This window comes from Mesoplodon mirus (genome assembly GCF_964341445.2).
Source record: "Mesoplodon mirus genome assembly, chromosome: 6".
Lineage (NCBI taxonomy): Eukaryota > Metazoa > Chordata > Mammalia > Artiodactyla > Ziphiidae > Mesoplodon > Mesoplodon mirus.
In genome coordinates this window covers 130870782-130897287 of record NC_138982.1, presented here as the reverse complement: position 1 = coordinate 130897287, position 26506 = coordinate 130870782, and the positions used below count along the sequence as shown (strand labels likewise).

Below are 26506 nucleotides of genomic sequence, written 5' to 3'. Positions count from 1 at the left end.
AACTAAGTAAAATGTTAGGTCTTCCCAGAGTCACTACCTTGGATCAAATCCATGCAGTAGTTGGATGAGAGTCTATTCAAGCCTGAGTCTTGGTTGGGTTTCTCATTTTAATAAGGGGATGTCAGTCTCCCTATGGGCCCATTAACATATAAAACTCTGCTAGCTAGTGCTTATGTGCCTACATGCCATATGACCTTCAGGTTTTAGTCAGAGAATATAATTTAAAATTCCCTGCTATGCAATTTTTATCAAAAAAGAGTTGGGTGTAATAATATTCATGGAGAATTGACTAAAGAATTTGTAATCCATGTGCTTCCAGAAATATTCTAAATTCCACCCTAGATGATGCTGAATTAAGCCATATTTTTTGTTTGCTCATAAAATTATTTTTATGGAAATTAGATGTTGGAACTACGCCATTGGTGTTATTTAGAGAAACCAACTGGTAGGTTGCTTACTGTACCACAAAGTGCCCTTTTCATGAGGATCCACAGGAAAAATTTCTCTTAAGTTTTTCTATTAGAAAAAAATTTTCAGAGGGAAAGTTTATTTCATTCCCTGCTTCATTAGATAGAGAACTTAGAATATAATTGTAGACCAGCTATATAAATATGATTTCATATTATGCATTTGGGGGTATGAATTTAAACTTGGCCATTTGTGATGGTTAATTATATGGGTTAGTTTGGCTGGGCCACAGAGCCCAGATAAGGGATCAAACATTATTCTGGATGTTTCTGTGAAGGTGTGTTTTGGATGAGATTAATATTTAAATTGGTGAACTTTGAATAAAGCAGATTGTGCTCCATAATGTGGGTGGGCCTCATTCAATCAGTTGAAGGCCTGATTAGAATGAAAGTCTCTGCCAGCAGATCATTTTGGGGCTTGAACTGGAACATTGATTGATCTTAGATCTCCAGTCTGCTGGTCCACCCTGCAGATTTTGGACTTGCCAGTTTCTATAATCTTGTGAGCCAAATTCTTAAAATAAATCTCATCCTACTTATATATACATCCTATTGGTTCTGTTTCTCTGGAGAACCCTGTTAATAAATCATTATTCCTTCTATACTAATTTCTCTTTGCCTTAATTTCTTTATTCTGTTTTTTATACTACATAATTTTTATGCTCTTACAACTCCTTTTAAATATTAAACATGGAATAAATATATAACTCAACAAGTAATACACAAAAAGGGTGACTTCTAAAAAATATTCAGAAAAAATATGTTTATAGTGTCTTTTAAAACAAGGCTATTCTCTTGGCCTTGAAGGAGCAAACTTCCATATTGTGGAGAGAGCTACATGGCAGGAAATGATGGATGGCTTCTTGGAGCTGAGAGTGTCCCCCAACTGACGGCCATGAAGAAAGTAGAGATCTTAGTCATTTAGCTGTATGGATCTGAATTCTGCCAACAACCAGCAGGATTTAAAGACCACGGGCCTCAGAAGAGATTACAGCCCCAGACAAATTCTTGATTTCATTGCAGTGAGACCCTGAGCAGAGAATCCTGCTAAGTTCCTAGACTCCTGATCCATGAACACTGAGAGATAATAAATTTTATTGCTATATTTAATAAATATAAGCTACTATATTTGTGGCAATTTGTTGCACAGCAACAGAAAACAGATACAGAGACAATCAACCAGATTTACCAATATCAAGATAAATTTTAGTAAAACAAATTAATCATGCAAATAAAATCAGATTTTCGTACGACTTGCTTATGTCAATGCTTTATGCCAGAAGGCAATGGAGTAGCATTATTATGATATTTGAGAAAAAAATATGAGCCAAGGGCTTTATATTCCGCCAAACTACCTTTTAACTATAAAGGCTTGTAGACAAACTACTATGAGCATATGAGAACTTAGGATTTATAGTTTTCATGAGTGCTTCCTGAGGCATCTACTAGAGAAAGATTTTTCAGACAACCAAATGACTGGAAAAGTGCTGAAAACAGAATTACTGTGAGCTTAAAATATATACTGACCTGTATAAGTCACATAAAATGATGACTATAGCAGAGAAGCATACATATGTAATAGCTATATTCTCTGGCAATATCAACATAGTACAAATATAAAAAATGGAGGCAGAATGGAGAAGCCATATAAAATACAGAATACAAATTATTCACCTTATTGTTAATAATTGAAAGCAAAAGATAATAATTCAAACCAAATGTGCGATAACAGGAGAAGAAAGGGAAAAAGAATATACTAGTTAATTTTAATACCGTTTGTAGTAGGAAATTTATAACCAATATATATATAATTTATATGCATTATATTTGTATGGTATATAGTAGAAAACCAATTGATAATGACCAAAAATGGAGCCTAATGGAATTATATAAATATAAAGATATTGTATACAGGTTACCCTTTGGAAAATCAGATAAACTTTTCTACGTAGTCTTCATACACTACTATGGAGCAATTGTCTGGATAAGTGAAAATATGAGATGAAACCAATTTTGTAATATGCTACAGTTTATTAATTGTGAGAGAAAAAGTATCATACATATATACATCTGCTTTTATTTAAAAAATTAAAGGATAAACCATAAAATTAAAGAAGTTACATTGGAGATTGGAGGAGAAATTAGGCTTCTTTGAGTACATGTCATTTTGCAGATATAATTTTTGCACCCTGTAAATAGTTTATATAATTATAAAACAAAATTCAGTTAAAATTGGTTCCTAATCAATTAAAAATCTAAAAATTAAAAATAATATGGAATAAATGACCATAAAAATGTGTCCAGTTAATGCATAATTCTACAGAGAAGATCTTTTGCATTTGGGTTTTAAACATCTCAGTTGTTTCTACAACTCAGTTGATTTTCTACATCCCTCATGGGATATAGCCTGAGGACAAAAATTTCCCCTGCAAAATAAATTTACTCAAACTTTTTTCTGTCACCCATCTATGGTAGCTTTGGTAGTATTATTTGGTGGCTGTTCGGTGTGGCCTCATATCTCAGCTGGCTTTATACATAGTTTGACTTAAGAATGGAGTACTAGATTCAAATAAGTGAAATTTCTTTTAACAGTTCTTTTTAATAAAGACAGTAAAAGAAAAAAAGTAAATGAAATGGGAAATGAATTATATCATCTATCTATCTATCTATCATCTATCTATTATTTCTCTCTATTTATTCCTTTCCTGTCAACTTTCAATTTCCTTTCCTTGGTTTGGGAAAAACCTAGTCAAGGCTTGTGACCTTAGGAAGAAGGATCTTCTATTGGTTTCGTTAGGAATGCTCTGCAGTGGGAGGGGAAAGAGAAGGATGTAAAATGCAGCACAAAGCTTTTTAGAAATATTGGTCAAAATGTTCCCAGTGAGTGGTTTTCCATGGAAGTTCCCAAGAGGTTTTTCTTCCTTTTTTTCCCACACATTTCCCCTTCACACTGTAGTACCACATTTAGAAAATAAAATAAAAGGTGTTTCTTTTTTGGTGTCAGCAAAAAAAACCCTTCATTCTCTTCCTTTCTCCCCAAAATCCCTTAGCCTTAGAAGGTTTTGGAGACCCAGTCTGCCTTGGAAATCAACTGATGAGATATCTCATGCCAATTTCTCTGTACTTTTATTCCTTCATAAGTTGTCTTAGAGATTCATATTACACTGCATTATGAAAATCTTGCTTATTACCTTGTCCTTGCATGATATATATCAAATGTGGTTGATTTTTTCTTTCATAAAATAATGAATTTCCTGACCCAATGGGAAAAAAATTGCTAGAAGCTATAATTACGTGTTCAGAATAGTTATGAAATGCAGTTGCTAGAGGCATAACAAGCATCTGAAAGTATTATTGCAGTTTGTACAGTTGCCTTTTTGAAAGGTAAGTGCTGAACTTCATCTTCTTAATTTTTATTTTTCAAGCTGAAGCTTGCAGAAAGTGACTGTACTGGAAACTGTCACTCCCTTGGATTAGGACCAATGCCAATGATGTAATTGAAAGGGATAAGGATAAAGATAAAGGTTTCCCCACTTAAGAGATGATTTATCTCATCAAATGGGATAAATGTAAAAGTCTATCATCTCTTTCTTCACCTTACAGCCTTTATTACTCATCCTGGACCCACCCCATGTTCTTTCAAGTGAGCTATTTCAAGGTTTGCACTCCATCCCCCAGCAACCATGCTTTTTACTCTCTCCCACTGAAGTCTTTCACAAACTCCAAACTTTGATCAATCCTTTTTTTCTCCTCCATCTAAGTGTGGGATATTCCCACGAGCACGTAATAACACTAGGTGATCAAGATACTGGGAGGTCTTCAAGGTGCTGGGAGGGGAGTGAGAGGGTTTTACATGTGGGAAGGATGTGAATTGTCGTGGTAGGATGTCTGCAAATAAGGCTGCCAATTCTTCCCATTTCTGTTGGCTATGTGTCACACCATTATCAAGAAGGGTAGCCTATTTCCCTTCCTACTGAATCCGGGCTGACACTGTGACTTGCTTTGACCAATAGAACAGAGAGAAGATGCAACTGTGTGATCTCAGACTTAGGAGTATTTTTTAACATCTTTATTGGAGTATAATTGCTTTACAATTGTGTGTTAGTTTCTGATTTATAACAAAGTGAATCAGTTATACATGTACATATGTTCCTATATCTCTTCCCTCTTGCATCTCCCTCCCTCCCACCCTCCCTATCCCACCCCTCTAGGTGGTCACAAAGCACCGAGCTGATCTCCCTGTGCTATGCGACTGCTTCCCACTAGCTATCTATTTTACATTTGGTAGTGTATATATGTCCATGCCACTCTCTCCCTTCATCCCAGCTTACCTTTCCCCATCTCTGTGTCCTCAAGTCCATTCTCTAGTAGGTCTGTGCCTTTATTCCCATCTTGCCCCTAGCTTCTTCATGACCTTTCTTTTTTTTTTTTAGTTTTTTTTTTTAGATTCCATATATATATGTGTTAGCATATGGTATTTGTTTTTCTCTTTATGACTTACATCACTTATGACAGTCTCTAGGTCCATCCACCTCACTACAAATAACTCAGTTTCATTCCTTTTTATGGCTGAGTAATATTCCACTGTATATATGTGCCACATCTTCTTTATCCACTCATCTGTTGATGGACACTTAGGTTACTTCCATGTCCTGGCTATTGTAAATAGAGCTGCAGTGAACATTGTGGTACATGACTCTTTTTGAATTATGGTTTTCCCAGGGTATATGCCCAGTAGTGGGATTGCTGAGTCGTATGGTAGTTCTATTTTTAGTTTTTTGAGGAACCTCCATACTGTTCTCTATAGTGGCTGTATCAATTTACATTCCCACCAACTTTGCAAGAGGGTTCCCTTTTACGCACACCCTCTCCAGCATTTATTGTTTCTAGATTTTTTGATGATGGCCATTCTGACTGGTGTGAGATGATATCTCATTGTAGTTTTGAGTTGCATTTATCTAATGTTTAATGATGTTGAGCATTCTTTCATGTGTTTGTTGGCAATCTGTATATCTTCTTTGGAGAAATGTCTATTTAGGTCTTCTGCCCATTTTTGGATTGGGTTTTTTTTTTTTTTGATATTGAGCTGTTAGTAAATTTTGGAGATTAATCCTTTGTCAGTTGCTTCATTTGCAAATATTTTCTCCCATTCTGAGGGTTGTCAGACTTAGGTTTTAAACAGTATTATTGGCTTCTTGAGATCCAGCATCATGCAAGGGAGCTTCAACTCCAGTCCAACACCCTGTTAAGTGTACTGTAATATAATGAGCAGCAAACCACCCACCTAGCTGATCTCAGCCAATCCACGGAATTAAGAAAACTATAAAGCTTTTTGTTGCTTTGAGCCACAAAGACTTGGGATAGTTTGTTAGGCAGCAATAGATAACTGATACAATCACCAAGTCCAAAGGTAATTTTGCTTGCACATACACTTCCATTTTCGGAGGGGAAATAGAGTGTGGTTTAGTGAAGTAGTTGTTGGGGATGATGGAACCCTTCTTCAGTTTTTCCCCCACTTACTCACATACCCTTGTTCGAGAAAAACAGAGACTGTTAAATGAGGCAAAACTGACTGTATTCAGACTACTGCAATAAGGAAGAGAGACTCCAATATAAACTGAGTTTCACTCCAATTAAGACAACATTGACTGAGGTTTTTAAATGGAGAACGGTTAGGGAACAAAAAGGAACCATAGGGAAATAAAATGGGAAGGGACTAGGGGGTGAAGTGGAAGTAGAAAAATTACAGAAGGAGATAGGTGGATAATTACTGAAAATGGTTTAGCAAGGTGGGTTGGGACAATGTACTTTTTTGCAGTTTGGCAGCTTTGTGTTTTCTTGAGCAAAGATAGCCTGAGGGTTAGGGTTACTTTTAGGATTATGGTCTAGTGCAGGTGGAAGCCAAGCTGAAGTTTGGTGGTCTCTTAGCACAGTGTTCAGGCAGGTCCTCTGTGCCACGTGGGAGTTCACAGTTCACATCCTTCCATGCAGATGACCTCAAGTCCTTCTTCAGAGATGAGATAGAGCATGAACTCTGCCTCCACACGGATACATTCTTCATGGGAGGATGAGGTGTTCCTCTATTTAAATTTTCCATCTCTTCTCTTTGCTATCTCCCACTTTATTTCCTTATGGATTTGTTTCATAAAATAGCACTTCTTCCTTCTCTATTTTCTATCATAACCTCTGCAATAGCTCCTCCTCAACATTTCAAGTTTCTCCACTATTATTAAGATTCTTTTCTCACCTTGAACTCTTTCTAAATTCTTTTTTTTTCTTTGCTTCATGGCTGAGTTCTATGGGGATTATTTACACACACTTTCCTCACTTTTTATCACCTACTCTAAGTAAATTTCCGTCTCAATTGAACTTTTGCCAGAACAACTCACCCATGATCTTTGAACTTCCAAATCTAGTGAGAATACTCACCTCATCTGGAAAGTTATTTTTCCCAGTGCTTTTGTGGTTTTTCCACTCATCTTTCTCACTGTTTGTTTCCAGTCATGTTTTAACTGCTCATCAATCACTTCTTTTTAACGTAGGGTTGTGGGCCAGTGTTCTTTCTTCAAGCCTCTTTTCTCATTAGACTTTCCCTGACTTAACTCATTTATTAATCTGAGGATTATTAATGTATGTTTTTGGTCTAGTCCCTGTTATTGAATTATCCTACTGTCTTTTGAAGCTCTCTGCCTGAATATGTGAGAGGTAATTCAAACTCAGTAATTTCTTGCTACCACCCCTGACACTTGCCAAACCTTGGCTCCTGTGTTTTGTTTGTTAGCATAATCCTTTTGCCAGGTCAGAAACATGGGCTTGATCCTACTCTTCTGGACTTCCCCTTACTTCCTGAATCTTATCAGTTTCTGTGTCTTAAATATATTATGATTTCTACCTCTGTTTGTCATTTCCAATTCCATGGCCTTAGCTAAGATCTCTTGCCTAGACGGTTTCAAAAGTCAGTTTTTGAAGTTCCTTTTCCCTTTTATTAATTTTTAATCTCTCTGTATTCATATCAATATTTTTTTGAAATGAACATTTTATTACATCGTACTTTACACTCCAGCTATACTCAGGGCTCAGCTGAAGCGTCATTTCCAGTATGAAACCTCCGTAGTACTTTCCTTACCACTCTTCACTCTCTTTGCTCTTCCTACTCTAACTTGCACAAAACTCTAGCAATGTACTCAGACCACCATTTTGCAGTTTACACGTTTTAAGGTCTTAAGGATTGCAGCTTCCGTTGTTGAACTCTAGAGATCTATGTAAAGAAGCTTGGGCTCAGTCAGCCTCCAGATGTTTCAGTCACAATGGGTGAGACACCAGATCGGAGTGTGAAACCATCTTAGAAGTTCCAGCCCCAATCAAGCACCCTGAAAGCTAAGTTTCTAGTTTCTTTTGTGAAGGGACTGTTGTTTGATTTTTGATTACCTATCATTTATCAGAGGGGTTGACAAAGTATACCATGGGCTAAATCCAGCATTTCTTCTCTTTTTGTAAATAAAGTTTTTTTGGAACACAACCATGCCCGGTTGTTTGATGGATTGTCTGTGGCTTGTTTCATGCTACAATGACAGAGTTGAACAGTCACAACAGAGATCCTATGGCTTACAGTGCCTAAACTATTTACTATTTGGCCTTATAGGGAAAAAGTTTGGTACTTCTGTTTGTGAATGAATGGACATGAAAAGGATAGGTCACATTATGAAAAAAAGAATGGTGTATTACTTTGCAATCATTGTTGCTTTTGTTGTGGTCATCCATGCTTGGTGTCAGTTTATCTCGTAAAAATAAAATACAGTGTGCATGTGTGAGTTGAAAAAAAAGAATGGTGTATTACTGTAACTATAGCTGTTATACAAATTAACCCCAATATTTTTGAATGTAAACAAAATCAAAGTTTCTGTGTAGTGCATATTAACAGTTAACAGGTTAGCAAGAAGCCCTCCTCCACACAGTCATTCAGGGAACCTGGTAAATGCAAGTTCTTCAACAGGCAGCTTCCAAAGTAACCTTGGATATGAAGTAGGCTGTGTTCCCAGGAAGGAAAATAGAACAGAATATTGTGGTAAGCAGATAGCAAACTGTGCCACACATAGTATCATTATCACTGGCATAATTTTATTAACAAGTGTCTCCTTTATGCAAACACTTGTTCAAGTTAATTTATTAAGCTAATGCTCATTCACGTTAATTACTTTAGTAGAATTCTTCTACCAGACATTACAGTGAGGTAAAGGACACTTTAGTGAGAGTGGTGACATTGGTAAGGACTCAGTCGGGGAAGAAAGCAAGTAAATTCTGGAGCTTGGAACATTTTGAAGGGAAAATAGTTGGTTTATTGTAGGGCTTTCCTCAGTCAGAAAAAGAATGGAGGCCTTGAGTTCCTAGGAGGTCGAGGTGAGAAAAGAGAGAGACAGGAAAGGGAATGTGAGGATCTAGAACACAAGCTTCACATCTTTGTCTTGGGCTTCTCAGAGCACAAGGTTTCAGGGGACATATGGCAGAGATGATAAGGCATTTAGGGATTGTTTTGGAGGCTACCACAGAACAGGATCCAAGCTCTCTTCAGACAGTGACTCACTTAAAAAAAATTTTTTTTTTAGAAATTTCATGTAATGTCTGAAATATTTATATTAACATATTTCCATACAAATAACCCAAAGAAAGTTAAGTATAGGTTGTTTTTGTTTGTTTGTTTGTTTATACTTAGGATCTTATTAGTCATCAATTTCATACACATCAGTGTATACATGTCAATCCCAACCACCCAATTCAGCACACCACTATCCTCACCCCACCGTGGTTATCCCCACTTGGTGTCCACACGTTTGTTCTCTACATCTGTGTCTTAACTTCTGCCCTGCAAACTGGTTCATCTGTACCATTTTTCTAGGTTCCACATACATGTGTTAATATACGCTATTTGTTTTACTCTTTCTGACTTACTTCACTTTGTATGACAGTCTTTAGATACATCCACATTTCAACAAATGACTCAGTTTTGTTCCTTTTTATGGCTGAGTAATATTCCATTATATATATGTACCACAACTTCTTTACGCATTCGTCTGTTGATGGGCATTTAGGTTGCTTCCATGACCTGGCTATTGTAAATAGTGCTGCAATGAACATTGGGGTGCATGTGTCTTTTTTTTTTTTTTTTTTTTTTTGCGGTACGTAGGCCTCTCACTGTTGTGGCCTCTCCCATTGTGGAGCACAGGTTCTAGACGCGCAGGCTCAGTGACCATGGCTCACAGGCCCAGCCACTCTGCGGCATGTGGGATCTTCCCAGACTGGGGCACAAACCCGTGTGCCCTGCATCGGCAGGCGGACTCTCAACCACTGCGCCACCGGGGAAGCACAACATGTGTCTTTTTGAATTATGGTTTTCTCTGGGTATATGCCCAGTAGTGGGATGGCTGGATCATATGGTAATTATATTTTTAGTTTTTAAGGAACCCCCATACTGTTCTCCGTAGTGGCTGTATCAATTTACATTACCACCAACAGTGCAAGAGGGTTCCCTTTTCTCCACACTCTCTCCAGCATTTGTTGTTTGTAGATTTTCTGATGTTGCCCATTCTAACTGGTGTGAGGATCCCTCATTGTAGACTTGATTTACATTTTTCTAATAATTAGTGATGTTGAGCAGATTTTCATGTGCTTCCTGGCTATCTGTGTGTCTTCTTTGGAGAAATGTCTAGTTAGGTCTCCTGCCCATTTTTGGATTGGGTTGTTTGTTTCTTTAATATTGAGCTGCATGAGTTGTTTATATATTTTGGAGATTAATCCTTTGTCCGTTGATTTGTTTGCAAATGTTTTCTCCCATACTGAGGGTTGTCTTTTCATCTTGTTTATGGTTTCCCTTGCTGTGCAAAAGCTTTGAAGTTTCATTAGGTCCCATTTCTTTATTTTTGTTTTTATTTCCATTACTCTAGGAGGTGGATCACAAAATATCTTGCTGTGACATATGTCAAAGAGTGTTCTTCCTATGTTTTCCTATAAGGGTTTTATAGTGTCTGGTCTTACATTTAGGTCTTGAATTCATTTTGAGTTTATTTTTGTGTATGGTGTTAGGAAGTGTTCTGATTTCATTCTTATACATGTAGCTGTCCAGTTTTCCCAGCTCCACTTATTGAAGAGCTCCACTTATTCTTTTCTCCATTGTATACACTTGTCCCCTTTATCAAAAACAAGGTGACCATATGTGTGTGGGTTTATCTCTGGGATTTCTATCTTGTTCCATTGATCTATGTTTCTGTTTTTGTGCCAGTACAATATTGGCTTGATTACTGTAGCTTTGTAGTATAGTCTGAAGTCAGGGAGTCTGCTTCCTCCAGCTCTGTTTTTTTCCTTCAAGACTGCATTGGCTATTCGGGGTCTTTTGTGTCTCCATACAAACTTTAAGATGATTTGTTCTAGTTCCGTAAAAAATGCCACATTGATGTGATAGGGATTGCATTGAATCTGTCGATTGCTTTGGGTAGTATAGCCATTTTCACAATATTGATTCTTCCAATCCAAGAACATGGTATATCTCACTATCTGTTGGTATCAACTTTAATTTCTTTCATCAGTGTCTTATAGTTTTCTGCATACAGGTCTTTTGTCTCCCTAGATAGGTTTATTCCTAGGTATTTTATTCTTTGTGTTGCAATTGTAAATGGGAGTCTTTCCATAATTTCCTTTTCAGATTTTTCATCATTAGTGTATAGGAATGCAAGAGATTTGTGTGCATTAATTTTGTATCCTTCAACTTTATGAAATTCATTGGTTAGCTGTAGTATTTTTCTGGTGGCATTTTTAAGATTCTCTATGTATAGTATCATGTCATCTGCAAACAGTGACAGTTCTACTTCTTCTTTTCCAATTTGTATTCCTTTTTCTTCTCTGACTGCCGTGGCTAGCACTTCCAAAACTACGTTGAATAATAGTGGTGAGAGTGGATATCCTTGTCTCATTCCTGATCTTAGAGGAAATGCTTTCAGTTTTTCACCTTTGAGAATGATGTTTGCTGTGGGTTTGTCGTATATGGTCTTTATTATGTTGAGGTAGATTCCCTCTATGCCCACTTTCTGGAGAGTTTTTATCATAAATCGGCGTTGAATTTTGTGAAAAGCTTTTTCTGCATCTATTGAGATGATCATATGGCTTTTATTCTTCAATTTGTTAATATGGTGTATCACATTGATTGATTTGCGTATATTGAAGAATCCTTGCATCCCTGGGATAAATCTAACTTGATCATGGTGTATGATCCTTTTAACGTGTTGTTGGATTCTGTTTGCTCATATTTTGTTGAGGATTTTTGCATCTATAGTCATCAGTGATATTGTTCTGTAATTTTCTTTTTTTGTAGTATCTTTGTCTGGTTTTGGTATCAGGGTGATGGTGGCCTCATATAATGAATTTGGGAGTGTTCCTTCCTCTGAAATTTTTTGGAAGAGTTTGAGAAGAATGGGTGTTAACGCTTCTCTAAATGTTTGAGAGAAGTCACCTGTGAAGCCATCTGGTCTTGGACTTTTTTTTTGTTGGAAGATTTTCAATCACAGTTTCAATTTCATTACTTGTGATTGGTCTATTGATATTTTCCTTTTCTTCCTAGTTCACTCTTAGAAGGTTATACCTTTCTAAGAATTTGTCCATTTCTTCCAGGTTGTCCATTTTATTGGCATAGAGTTACTTGTAGGTGTCTCTTAGGACGCTGTGCATTTCTGCAGTGTCTGTCATAACTTCTTTTTCATTTCTTATTTTATTGATTTGAGTCTTGACCCTCTTTTTCTTGGTGCACCTGGCTAATGGTTTATCAATTTTGTTTATCTTCTCAAAGAACCAGCTTTTAGTTTTATTGATCTTTTCTATTGTTTTCTTTATTTCTATTTCATTTATTTCTACTCTGATCTTTATTATTTCTTTCCTTCTGCTAACTTTGGGTTTTGTTTTTTTCTTCTTTCTCTAGTTCCTTTAGTTGTAAGGTTAGATTGTTTATTTGAGATTTTTCTTATTTCTTGAGGTAGGCTTGTATAGCTATAAACTTGCCTCTTAGAAGTGCTTTTGCTGCATCCCATAGGTTTTGGATCATCATGCTTTCATCATCATTTGTCTCTAGATATTTGTTAATTTCCTCTTTGATTTCTTCAGTGATCTCTTGGTTATTTAGTAACGTATTGTTTAGCCTCCATGTGTTTGTGTTTTTTATGTTTTTTCCCCATCATTCATTTCTAATCTGATAGTGTTGTGGTCAGAAGTGATGCTTGATATGACTTCAATTTTCTTAAATTTACTGATGCTTGATTTGTGACCGAAGATGTGATCTATCTTCGAGAATGTTCTGTGCGCACTTGAGAAGAAAGTGTAATATGCTGTTTTTGGAATGAATGTCTTATAATTATCAATTCAATCTATCTGGTCTGTTTTGTCATTTAAAGTTTCTGTTTCCTTACTTATTTTCATTTTGGATGATCTGTCCATTGGTGTAAGTGAGGAGTTAAAATACCCCACTATTATTTTGTTACTGTTGATTTCCTCTTTTATAGCTGTTAACAATTGCCTTACGTATTGAGGTGCTCCTATGTTGGGTGCATATATATTTATAATTGTTATATCTTCTTCTTGGATTCATCCCTTGATCATTATGTTCTGTCCTTTCTTGTCTCTTGTAACATTCTTTATTTTGAAGTCTATTTTATCTGATATGAGTATAGCTACTCTAGCTTCCTTTTGTTTTCCGTTTGCATGGAATATCTTTTTCCATCCCCTAACTTTCAGTCTATATGTGTCTCTAGGTCTGAAGTGGGTCTCTTGTAGACAGCATATATATGGGTCTTGTTTATGTATCCATTCAGCAAGCCTGTGTGTTTTGGTTGGAACATTTAATCCATTCATGTTTAAGGTAATTATCAATATGTATGTTTCTGTGACCATTTTCTTAATTGTTTTGGATATATTTTGTAGGTCTTTTTCTTCTTTTGTTTCCCACTTCGAGAAGTTCCTTTAGCCTTTGTTGTAGAGCTGGTTTGGTGGTGCTGAATTCTCTTAGCTTTTGTTTGTCTGTAAAGCTTTTAATTTCTCTAGCAAATCTGAATGAGACCCTTGCCAGGTAGAGTAATCTTGGTTGTAGGTTCTTCCCTTTCATCACTTTAAGTATATCATGCCACTCCCTTCTGGCTTGTAGAGTTTCTGCCGAGATATCAGCTGTTAACCTTATGGGAATTCCATTGTATGTTATTTTTTGTTTTTCCCTTTCAATAATTTTTCTTTGTCTTTAATCTTTGATAATTTGATTACTATATGTCTCGGCATGTTGCTCCTTGGGTTTATCTTCTACGGGACTTGCTGTGCTTCCTGGACTTGGGTGGCTCTTTCCTTTCCCATGGTAGGGAAATTTTCAACTATAATCTCTTCAAATATTTTCTCAGGTCCTTTCTGTCTCTCTTTTCCTTCTAGGACCCCTATAATGCGAATATTGTTGTGTTTAATATTGTCCCAGAAGTCTCTTAGGCTGTCTTCATTTCTTTTCATTCTTTTTTCTTTATTCTGTTCTGTAGCAGTGACTTCCACTATTCTGTCTTCCAGGTCACTTATCCATTCTTCTGCCTCAGTTATTCTGCTATTGATTCCTTCTAGTGTAGTTTTCATTTCAGTTATTGTATTGTTCATCTCTGTTTGTTTGTTCTTTAATTCTTCTAGGTCTTTGTTAAACATTTCTTGCATCTTCTCTATGCTAAACATTTCTTGCCTCTTCTCTATTTTAAACATTTCTTGCATCTTCTCTATCTTTGCCTCTATTGTTTTTCCGAGGTCCTGGATCATCTTCACTATCATTATTCTGAATTCTTTTTCTGGAATGTTGCCTATCTCCACTTCACTTAGTTGTTTTTCTGGGGTTTTATCTTATTCCTTCATCTGGTAATAGCCCTCTGCCATTTCATTTTCTTTGTCTTTCTGTGAATGTGGTTTTTGTTCCGCAGGCTGCAGGATTGTAGTTCTTCTTGCTTCTGCTGTCTGCCCTCTGTTGGATGAGGCTATCTAAGAGGCTTGATGGGAGGGACTGGTGGTGAGTAGAGCTGGGTGTTGCTCTGGTGGTCAGAGCTCAGTAAAACTTTAATCCACTTGATTATTGATGGTTGGGCCTGGTTTCCCTCCCAGTTGTGTGTTTGGCCTGAGGCAACCCAACACTGGAGCCTACCTGGGGTCTTTGGTGGGGTTAATGACAGACTCTGGGAGGGCTCACACCAAGGAGTACTTCCCAGAACTTCTGCTGCCAGTGTCCTTGTCCCCAAGGTGAGCCACAGCACCACCCCCCGCCTCTGCAGGAGACCCTCCAACACTATCAGGTAGGTCTGGTTCAGTCTTCCCTGGGGTCACTGCTCCTTCCCCTGGGTCCTGATGCACACACTACTTTGTGTGTGGCCTCCAAGAATGGAGTCCCTGTTTCCCCCAGTCCTGTCGAAATCCTGCAATCCATTCCCACTAGGCTTCAAAGTCTGATTCTCTAGGAATTCCTCCTCCTGTTGCTGGAACCCCAGATTGGGAAGCCTGACGTGGGGCTCAGAACCTTCACTCCAGTGGGTGGACTTCTGTGGTATAAGTGTTCTCCAGTCTGTGAGTCACCCACCCACCAGTTATGGGATTTGATTTTACTGTGATTGAACCCCTCCTACCATGTCATTATGACTTCTCCTTTGTCTTTGGATGTGGGGTATCTTCTTTTGGTGAGTTCCAGTGTCTTCCTGTCAATGATTGTCCAGCAGCTAGTTGTGATTCTGGTGTTCTCGCAAGAGGGATTGAGAGCATGTCCTTCTACTCTGCCATCTTAGTTCTTCTCCTCCTCACTTTTCTTTTGAACAGTTCCCCAAATAATAGTAATAGCAAAAGTAATGGAGAAAGCAGATTACAGAGTTCTAGAATTTTGATGATAGGAATGTGAAAATTATTACATTGAAAATGTTTTCTTCTGGCAGATCAGGCCATTGTTGTATGTTGTATGATCAGGCCATTGTTGTATACCCATTGAGTTCTGGGGCCCACTGAGTTTGAACCTTGGAGAAAAACAAACAAACAAACAAAACACAAGAAAGATAAACTAATTCCTCAAAAGGGAAGTTCTCTCTCTTTTGACATTAAGGGGGTAAAAGAGAGTGAGGTAAGAAATAAGGAATTTTAAAGAATCCTTCTCTGTCTAGAAATTTCAGGTTCCCAAATAGTCCATGAATTAAATATTTACTGAACCATAAAAGAAAAGGTATGATATATTCCCTCAAGTAGTTTAAATTTTTTATGTCATTAAAAAATAAAGTATAGTTGATTTACAATATTATATTAGTTTCATGTGTACACATAGTGATTTAACATTTTTATAGATTATAGTCCATTTAAAGTTTTTATAAATTATTGGCTTTATTCCCTGTACTGTGCAATATATCATTGTAGCTTTTGCTATTTGGGGTCTTTTGTAGTTCCATATAAATGTTAGAATTATTTGCTCTAGTTCTGTGAAAAATGTCATGAGTATTTCAATTGAGATTGCACTAAATCTAGATTACTTTGGGCAGTATGGATATTTTAATAATATTAATTCTTCCAATTCATGTACACGGGATATCTTTCTATTTCTTTATATTATCTTCAATTTCCATGATCAATGTTTTGCAGTTTTCTGAGCATAGGTCTTTCACCTCCTTGGTTAAGTTCATTCCTAGATATTTTATTTTATTTTTTTGATGTGATTTTAAATGGGATTGTTTTCTTGCTTTCTATTTCTGATGGTTCCTGTTTAGTTTGTGGAAAAGCAAAACATTTCTGTATACTAATCTTGTGACCTGAAATTTTACTGAATTCATTTATTAGTTCTAATCGTTTTTTTGGCAGAGACTTTAGATATACTATATATAGTATCATGTCATCTGTAAATAGTGACAGTTTTACTTCTTCCCTTCCAATTTGGATTCTTTTATTTCTTTTTCTTGTTTGATTGCTGTGTCTAGGACTTCCAAAACTGTGTTAAATAGAAGTGACAAGAGAGGGCATTTTTGTCTTGTTCCTGATTTTAGAGAAAAAGCTTTCAGCTTTTCATCATTGAGTATGATGTTATCTTTGGGTTTGACACATATGACCCTTATTTGTTGAGATATATTTCCTGTACACCAACTTTGATAAGAGTTTTTATCATGAATGGGTATTGAATTTTGTCAAATCCTTTTTCTGTGTTTATTGAGATGATCATGTGATTTTTATACTTCATTTTGTTGATGTGGTGTATCATATTGATTGATTTGCAGATATTGAACTATGCTTGCATCCCTGGAATAAATCCCACTTGATCTTGGTGTATGATCTTTCTAATATATTGTTGAATTCAGTTTGCTAATATTTTGTTGAGGATTTTTGCATTTATATTCATCAGAGATATTGGCCTCTAATATTCTTCTTTTTATAGAATCTTTGTTTTGTTTTGATATCAGCATAATGATGGCCTTGTGGGATGATTTGGGGAATTTATTCATCCTAATTTATTAATTTCTTCTAGCTTGCCCAATATGTTCATATATAACTGTTTGTAGTATTATGATTTTTTGTATCTCTGTGATATTGATTACTGCAATTTCTTTGGTTTATTTTCTTATTTTGTTTATTTGTGTCCTCTCTATTTTTTCCTGGTGAACCTGGCTAAAGACATCAATTCTGTTTATCTTTTCAAAAAAACAGCTCTTTGTTTCATTGATTATTTTCTGTTATCTTTTTTGGTCTCTATTTTGTTTATTTCCTCTCTGATCTTTATTATTTTCTTCCTTCTGCTGACTTTGGATTTTGTTCTTCTTTTTCTAACTCCTTTAGATGGTATGTTAGATTGTTTGAGATTTTTCTTGTTTCTTGATGTAGACCTTTATTGTTATAAACTTCCCTCTGAGAACTGCTTTTACTGAGTCCCACGGATTTTGGAAGTTATGTTTTTACTTTCATTTGTCTTGAGGTATTTTCTGATTTCCTTTTTGATTTCATCATTGATCCATTGGTTTTCTTCAGTAGCATATTGTTTAATATCCATGTGTTTGTGTTTTCCCCATTTTTCTTCCTGAAATTGATTTCTAGTTTCATTCCTTTACGGTCAGAAAAGATGCTTAATATAATTTTTATCCTCTTAAATTTGTTGAGACTTGTTTTGTGGCCTGGAAAGTGATCTACCCTGGAGAACTTTCTGTACGGACTTGAAAGGAATGTGTATTCTGCTGTTTTTGGATGGAATGTCCCATAGTTATCTGTTAAGTCCAACCGGTCTAATATGTCATTTAAGGCCACTGTTTCTTTATTGATTTTCTTTCTCAATAATCGGTCCACTGATGTAAGTGGGGTGTTAAAGTCCCCTACTAATATTGCATTACAGTCAACTTTTCCCTCAATTTCTACCCTTATATCTGTTAATATTTGCTTTGTATATTTAGGTGCTCTTTTATTAGATGCATATATATTAACGAGTACTATATCCTCTTCTTGTATTTATCCTTTATCATTATATAATGCCCTTCTTTGTTATATATTTCTTCTCTTGTTACAGATTCCATTTTAAAGTTCATTTTGTCTGGTGTGAGTATTGCTAGCCCAGTTTTCTTTTCATTTACATTTTCATGGAATACCATTTTATATCCCTTGACTTTCAGTTTGTGTGTGTTTTTATCTCTCAAGTGAGTCTCTTGTAAGTAGCATATAGATGGTTCTCTTTTTTTTTTATCCAATCAGCCACCCTATGCCTTTTCATTGGAGCATTTAGTGCACTGACTTTTTTATTGAATTATAGTTGATGTGCAATAAGTTACAGGGTACAATATAATGATTCATAATTTTTAAAGGTTATATTCCATTTATTGTTGTTATAAAATATTGGCTATATTCCCCATGTTGTAAAATACTTCTTTGTAGCTTATTTTATATCTAACAGTGTGCACCTCTTAAACTGCTACACTTATATTACCCCCCCCTCTTCCCTCTCCCCACTGGAAACTACTAACTTGTTCTCAATATCTGTGAGTCTGTTTCTTTTTGTTATATTCACTAGTTTGTTGTATTTTTTAGATTCCACATATGTGTTATCATACAGTATTTTTCTTTCTCTGTCTGACTTATTTCACTTAGCATAATGCCTTCCAAGTCCATCCATGTTGCTGCAAATGGCAAAATTTCATTTTTTATGGCTAAGTAGTATTCCATTGTGTGTGTGTATATATATATATATATATATATATATATATATATATATACCACATCTTCTTTATCCATTCATCTGTTGATGGACACTTAGGTTGATTCCATATCTGAGCAATCTTAAATAATGCTGCTATGAACATTGGGATGCATGTATTTTTCAAATTTGTGTTTTTGTTTGTTTCAGATGTATACACAGCAGTGGAATTGCTGGGTTATTCATATGGAGTCCATTGACATTTAAAGTGATTCATAGGTATGTACTTATTGCTATTTTCTTACTTGTTTTCTGGTTGTTTTTGTAGCTCTTCTCAGTTCCTTTTTTCTTCTTTGTCTCTTCCCCTGTTTGATGATTTTCTTTAGCAATATGATTGTATTGCTTTCTCTTTTGTTTTTGTGTATCTGTTGTAGGTTTTTGATTTGTGGTTACCATGGGGTTCATATATGTTGATTTATAATTATATATACTTATTTTAGACTGATAGTCATTTAAGTTCAAACATGTTCTAAAAGATCTACATTTTTTAGTCACCCCCCACATTTTGTGTTTTTGATGTCATATTTCACACCTTCATGTTTATCCCTTAACTGTTTATTCTAGTATAGTTGATTTTTGCAATTTTTGCTTTTACTAATGGAATTTTTTTTTCTATCCTATAAATTTTTATTTCTTGTAACTTTTTCTCTTCTATTAAGGAAGAACCTTTAACATTTCTTATGGGGTCAGTTTAGTATCAATGAACTCTTTTAGTTTTTGCTTATCTGAGGAGTTCTTTATTGTCTCTCAATTCTGAATGATAACCTAGCTGGGTAGAGTATCCCAGGTTGTAGGTTTTTCCCTTTCAGCCCTTTAAGTATATCATGCCACTCCCTTCTGGCCTGCAAAGTGTCTGCAGAAAAATCAGTTGATAGCCTTATGGTTGTTCCCATGTTACTCTTTGTTTTTCTCTTTCTGCCTTTAGAATTCTCTATTTTTAATTTATTATTATATATCTTGGTGTTGGTCTCTTTGGGTTTATCTTGTTTTTGACTCTCTGTACTTTCTGTATCTGGATGTACATCTTTCTTCTTCAGGCTTGGGAAGTTTTCAGCCATAATTTAATCAAATATATTTTTGGCCCCTTTCTCTCTCTCTTCTTCTGAGATCACAATCATGTAAATATTAGTATGTTTGATATTGCCTCAGAGGTCCCTTAAACTATCCTCATTAAAAAAAAAACAAAAACAAAAAACTGTTTTTCTTTTGCTGCTCTGATTTGTTGATTTCCACTATTCTATCTTCCAGACTGCTTATGCATTTTTCTATATCACCTAGTCAGCTGTTAATTTCTTCTAGAGTATTATTCATTTCAGTTATTGTGTTCTTTAGTTCTGTTTCTTTTTTGTATTTTCTAGTTCCTTGTTAAAGTTCTCACTGTGTTCATTTATTCTTTTCCAGAGTTCAGTTAGCATTTTTATTACTGCCGCTTTGAACTCTTTGTTTAGTAACTTATTTCTCTGTTTTGTTAGGGTTTTTTTCAGGTTTATTTTTTCTCATTCTCTTGTTTGAAACATTCTTCTATCTTCTCATTTGTTTAAATTTCTTTGTCTCTATGAAATTAGGTGAAAGAGTTACCTGTCCTGGTCTTGAAGGGGTGTACTTTAAGGGGGCATCCCTATGCAGTCTGTATGTGGCCAGTGACTTTGGTGGGAGAGCAGGATCTTAAGTGAGCATGGGTCATGTCTTATCCCTGGGTGTGCTGACAACTGCCATCTTGATATGAGGTAGGGCTAAAACCAGATCCAGGTGTGAACTGAGGCTTATCCTGTGCTCAGTGACTGTCACTGCCTTATGAGGTGGCTGGGGCCCAAAGGGTTGGAGCAAAAGTCCTGAGGTTTGGGCTCAAGCAGGTTTCATTTCCTCTATGTATATGTGTACCCTCATTGGGAATGGCAGCGTCCAGCCTAGTGGGAAGCAATGCTGGAGCAAGAGAGGCTGGAGCAGGCATCTGGTGTGAGCTGGGTTGCAGGTTGGTGTGGTTCCAGCGAGCCAGTCAGAGCTTCAGGCAGTTTTCAATCTGCTTCCTTCATGCTCTTCCTGGGAGTGAGCAAGCATGTACATACACTCTTGCATGTATGAGCAGAGTCTCACTTTCTTATAGTTGTTTTCAAACCAGCTAAGTGGACTCCCTTTCCCAGCATTGAACCCCATGGCTGTGGTGCCCAATATGTGGCTTGAACCCTTCACTCCCCAGGGAGGATCTCTGAGCCTGTGATAGACACACACCACTTCCATGGATGTGGGTTTCAATCTGATTGCTTCTCTACCCTTCTTACTTGACTCCACGTGGATCTTTCTTTACAACCTTGGTTGTAGAAGAGCTCTCCTGCCAGTCTTGTTTCCAGTGAGAGTTGCTCCACATGTAGATGTATTTTTGATGAGTTTTGGAGGAGGTGAGCTCACCATCTTTCCACTCTGCTATCTTGATCTTTCTCCTCCTTCAAACAGTTTAGAAACATCACTTCACAATATAGGACAATATATAATGAAGCATAAATGTGTGGGATTCATTGTAAATATATGGTGAATTCTCTGTGGAAATGAGAGGAGGAACAAATTGTTATTTATTGTAAAAATAATGTTGAACAGGAAACCACACCAAAACTTAGTAGCTCAAAACAAAAATTATTAGTTCTCAGAAATTTACAGTTTGGCTGGGTATCTTTTAATCTAGGCCAAATACATCTGCCCTTGGCTGGGCTTATACAAATGGTGGGCCAGCTGATTGAGGATCACCTCAGCCAGAAGAACATAGCTCTATTCCATGTGTTCTCTCAACCTCTAGCCTCCTTTCTGAGCTTGTTCTGAAAGGAATTTCTCTATTTCAGCCGTTATCAACCTTTTTGGTCTCAGGAACTCTTCATATTCTTAAAATGATTGAAGATACCAAAGACCTTTGATTTAGGTTGGTTATAGCTATCAATATTTACTGTATTATAAATTAAAATGGAAAAATTAAAAATCTTTATTACTACATTAAAATAACAGTAATAAACAAAAGTAATAAAAAGCAATAATACAAATTTTTAACACAACTGACATATATTTGTGAAAATAACTATATTATTCAAAATAGAACATTGAGAAAGTGGCATTATTTTACATTTTTTCACAAATATTTTTATTGTCTGGATTAATAGAAGTTAAACTCTCTTATATACATCTGCATTGAATCTATTATGATATAACTCTATGCAGATCTTTAGATGGAAGAGGGAGGAAATTGTAGACTCTCTAAAAGGGTCTTGGGGACCCCTAGGATTCCTTGGGCCATACTTGGAGAACTGCTGTCTTCAAGTTTTCCATAGAATTTATCATGGCAATCTTTGGGAAAAGAGTTAAAAATGCAAAAAGAACATATAACAAGTTGTGATTTTTCCCCCAAAACTGGCTATTCATGGTGAATGTTAAAAAAAAAAAAAGGTTTCCTCTAATTTGTTGCAACAAGAACAAAAAAAAATCTATGATTTTTGGGCCAGTGCCCCAAATCACTTAGTCATCATGCCAAAAATGCAACAAATAAGAATTTTAATCATGGGAAAAAGTTTCAAAGGATCTGACTAAATGCCTAGGTTGAATTTGATAAAACTGTGATCTTAACTCCCATATACCATGCTTTATTGAAGGGATATTTTTTTCACCACTCAAAAAATTCCAGCCAATTTCATTGAGATTCTTCATGTTCCAGAAACTTCCTTAAAGCCGACCTTTCATTCTCTGGTGAGCTGGGCAAGAATTTCTCAGAAATCAAAGGCCTGACTGCTCAGTCAGATTGGGAGTGGCATTTCCTAACATTTTGATTGGAAAAGAAAACTTGAGTTCTAACAAATTCATTTCAGAAAGAATGAGCTGAAGTTTCTTTGCCTAATGCCATTTACAAAGCTCATTACAAATTCTTAAACTAATGCAGTTGATGAAGAAAGTGAATTATTATTTCTGGTTTTAAAATTCCATTACAGTATCCATATCTTTCTGTTCCACTTCAAAAAGTAGATTCTGATATTAGTATGCAGCCCAACCATTATTTTAAGTTACGAATTATAGAATAAATGAATTTAAATAACAAGTATCTTAAAATCCAATTTTAGAGCACAGAAAATTTTAAAATTAAAAAAGCACACAGAAGGAAAGATAATCACATAAAATCTTACACAAAAGCTACCCCTGTTACCAGTTGATTTTTTTCCCCAATATTATTTAATTTTTGCTGGCATCATTAATACCAAGTTATTTTATATTAATTTTACACCTTTCCTTTTTACTTAAAATACATGATGGACTTTTTTCCCTTTCCTCTGTGATTAACCACAGAGAGAGTTAAAAAAAAACAAAACAAACAAACAAAAAAACATACAGCCTACTTACTAAGAGGAGTTCTATCTTTATATGTAAACAATGACTTGTAAAAGGCATTAAAAGTGACCTCAGAGGGAGAGAGATGAACAGTCCCTAGGAAGCCTTAGATCCTCCCAGGCAGCGATGGCTGTGCATTTCCTTCCTATTACCCTTGAGCGGGACGTGTGGTTTGTGCAGTCCTCCAGGTTGACCCCTCCTGGGAGAATAATTCTGTCATTTCCATTAGGAAGATGATTTATTGAGGGCAGTTCCTTTTTAGGATTGGACAGGAAAATCATCCTTGCAACCTGATGATGCTTATTTCCTCTGCAAAGCCCTTCAATGACGAGGTTGTAGAAATTACGTTGGCCTTAAACGGAATCACAGGCACCTCTCTAATTCCTTCTGTAATCTTATCTGGTAACACAAAGGTAACCACTGTGTCCTCGTGGTTTGGGGTGGATGTAAAGCAGGGAATGTAGCTCCCAGATTTCTCACAAGAGAGCATCCAGCCCAGTAACAGATATGCCCTAAGGCCATGCCGGAGAAGCCAGATGCTGGACGATGGGTATTACAATTGCTCATGCCCTTGTAAAAGTGAATATGATTGCAGCTGGAAAATAATTTTCTATCAAGGTACATGGCAAGACATTTTGCTTCCATCTACTTATATCTCTGCCTACTCCCTTTATTTCTCATTGGACCTCAGGGAACTGAATGATTCAGTCCTTGTTTTTCAAAAACTCTTCCTTTAGGTACAGTTAAGGGATGCCCCTCTGCATCTCAGTAGAGGGCAGTTTCCTCAAGCCTACAGTAGTACATCATTGTTAAGCTCCCCTCACTTCTCAGAAGTGGTTGTTCACACCTTGTCCCGGAGAAAAGTAAACTTGTAGTCAGGTTACATGATTACACTGGTTACACGGCAGCTTGCATTTTGCTAAACTGGTCATTCACACAGATACTTGCCTTAAAAAATAAAAGTGAATGCAATGGTGGTTGTGAGGAGTGAGTGCCACAGGAAGAGTAAAGAGATCTGGGTCCTGCTCTTGGATTTGTCACTAAATAGCTATGTGATGTTAAGCAGGTCACTTTAGTTCAATTCTGCATCTGCAATGAGGCGTTTTGAACAGTATGACCTAAAATTTTTAGATACAGGAGAATTTTCCTATAATATCTTTAAAGCCCTGATAAAAATATATTTCAAGGCTGAGAGTTTGAAGTTAAAGAAATGGTGCTATATATTAAATAATATTAACGCAAATAGTTTAACTGATTCACAATATCAACTTTATAGGTTGTCACCAGTCTATGAGAGTCAGACTAAATCATCTTTTATCTTAGGAAAATTCAACAGGGCATGATATTTGAGAGTGAGAACTGATTTCTGACCCTGCATTGGCTTCTCCCTTCCTGTCGGACTTTGGGTGAATAACCTTAACTTTCTGATTCTCAGTTTTCTCATGAGCAAGATGAGTGGGGTGGGCTAGATCAGCGTTTGCCAAAAAAGGACCAGTAGTTGAATAAGTTTGGGGAAAGATAAGCAGGGGTCTATACTGCAGCAAGTCTTGAACTCTTTCCACAGGGCCATTTAACACTTATTTACTGGGAGCCCTTTCCCAGAGTGACAGTCGGAACATTGAAGAACTGGTCAGCCTGTCACTGACCCATCAGAATGAATTCTGACAGTTCTGAATCCACTCTGGAGGCCCCCAATGGAATCTGCCATTTGTTGCTGGGTCCTGGGGAGGCCTAGAGAGAAGCTGGATTACCAGGGAGGGTGGGCCCTGGTCCAATGGCTGTTTATTAGTCTTTATGGAATTATGTCAGTGTTTTCACAACTGACATGGCACCATAGTAAGTACACACTATCACATTTGCACTGTTCTAGGGTGAAGTGGTCTCTCTAAATTTGTCTCTCAAAACATGATGGCTGGACAAGCAGCAGCAGTGGTCCCTGGGAGCTGCTTAAAAAGGCAAATTCCTGGGTTCCACTTGAGATCTCCCAAATCCAAATCTGAATTTTGACACGATCCCCAGGTGATCAGTGTGCACCTTACAATTTTGGAAGTGATGGTATACAAAATAGGCCTCAATTACTTACAATGCACAGGGATTTTGGCTGGTGCCCACAGGCAATCACCAAAGAGTGCAGGTTTTAACTGAGAAGAAAAACACAAGTAGTTTCTACTGAATCTGAGGGCTCCTTCCCCTGCTGGATGCCAGGAACTGAGCGCACGCCTATTTTTTACTTTCCTCTGCTGTCCCTGGTGACTGTGTACAATTGGCTGCTCCTCTGTTTCCCTGTGGTTATTATTAATCAGGCAAGTACTCCTGAGTCTTTCCTTCTCATAATTAGATGGGTTCTAGGTGGGTTCTTGATGGGCTCAAGGCTCTATCTTCTCAAATTCTAAGTCTAGGAACCAACTCTCCTTAGCTGGCTTTGGGAAGATGGCCAAGCCATGTAACTCTCACAGATTTTAGTCCTCTCAATTATAAAATGGCCTCAAAGGCCTTTTCCTCTCAGGCAGGGATGGCTATGTCATTTTCAGGACACACTTGAAAGTGAAAATGCAGGATTCCTCATTCAAAAAAGAAAATTTATAAAGTTCAGTTGAAAGAGTAAAATACACAGCTTTTTCCTTAAAAAATAATCGGTTACTTATAAAATGAAATAGGAGTAATAGTGATAAATGTATAACAGCATAAACTTGCAAATACAAAATACAGTATTTCTGTGCCAGAATAAAATAATAATACTACATCTTTTCCATCAAATGTGATGATCTTTAAATTTCCCTTCTGAAGCCTGCAGATACCTGCTTTGCAATGTTGCAGCAGTTTTCAAAACCAGAGGCTCTAAACTATGACAAATCTAATAGCTCACTGATATGTCTTATTGCAATGTCCACTTTGACTTTGTAATAATTTACTGACAAAGTTTATTGCTTGTGTACTGGAAGTTTCTGTCCCTGTGCTAGTCCAGGGAGTTAATAGCTGTGCAGATGCTATGAGGATGAGCTCCAAGCAGGGTCAGACCAGCTGCTTTCCCACTGAGGGTCCTTCCCCCATGGGAGGCCCTCCTTTCCTCCAGGGCTGCAACCACTGCTGTCACTGCTGCTATTGCTGCCACTGTCAATGTCAATGTGGGTCCCTATCTTACCACGGCTGCTTCTGGAGGTTCTGAGGAACCCAGAGCTACCCCAGGTGTGCACAATGATTAGCCAAGCCAGAGACTCCACGCAGCCCACCTCCAGCAGTGACGGGCTGAGCTCACCTCCTAAGCCCGCACATGTGTTGGCTGCCTCCCAGTGGGTTGTATCTCCTCTGCTCATGCACGTGCTTCATGGTCCCAGTGGGTTCAGCTTACACAACTCAGGTTCAAAGTTTGGATTATTAATAATTTCAAGAAGGCAATAGCAGTACATTAAACCAAGTGCTGGGCCTCTTCTGAGAGTGAGACTCCGTG

The 26506-nt window shown here is 36.8% G+C and overlaps 1 long non-coding RNA gene across 2 annotated transcripts in view; it reads left to right on the top strand.

The window, feature by feature from the left end:
- The window catches only part of LOC309806421, a 59834-nt gene that overhangs the window by 18995 nt on the left and 14333 nt on the right, over positions 1 to 26506 (top strand). For both annotated transcript variants that reach the window (XR_014294385.1, XR_014294386.1), the window contains one exon: positions 18853 to 18921. This is a non-coding gene — a long non-coding RNA (uncharacterized lncRNA). The remainder of the gene's footprint in view (positions 1 to 18852; positions 18922 to 26506) is intronic.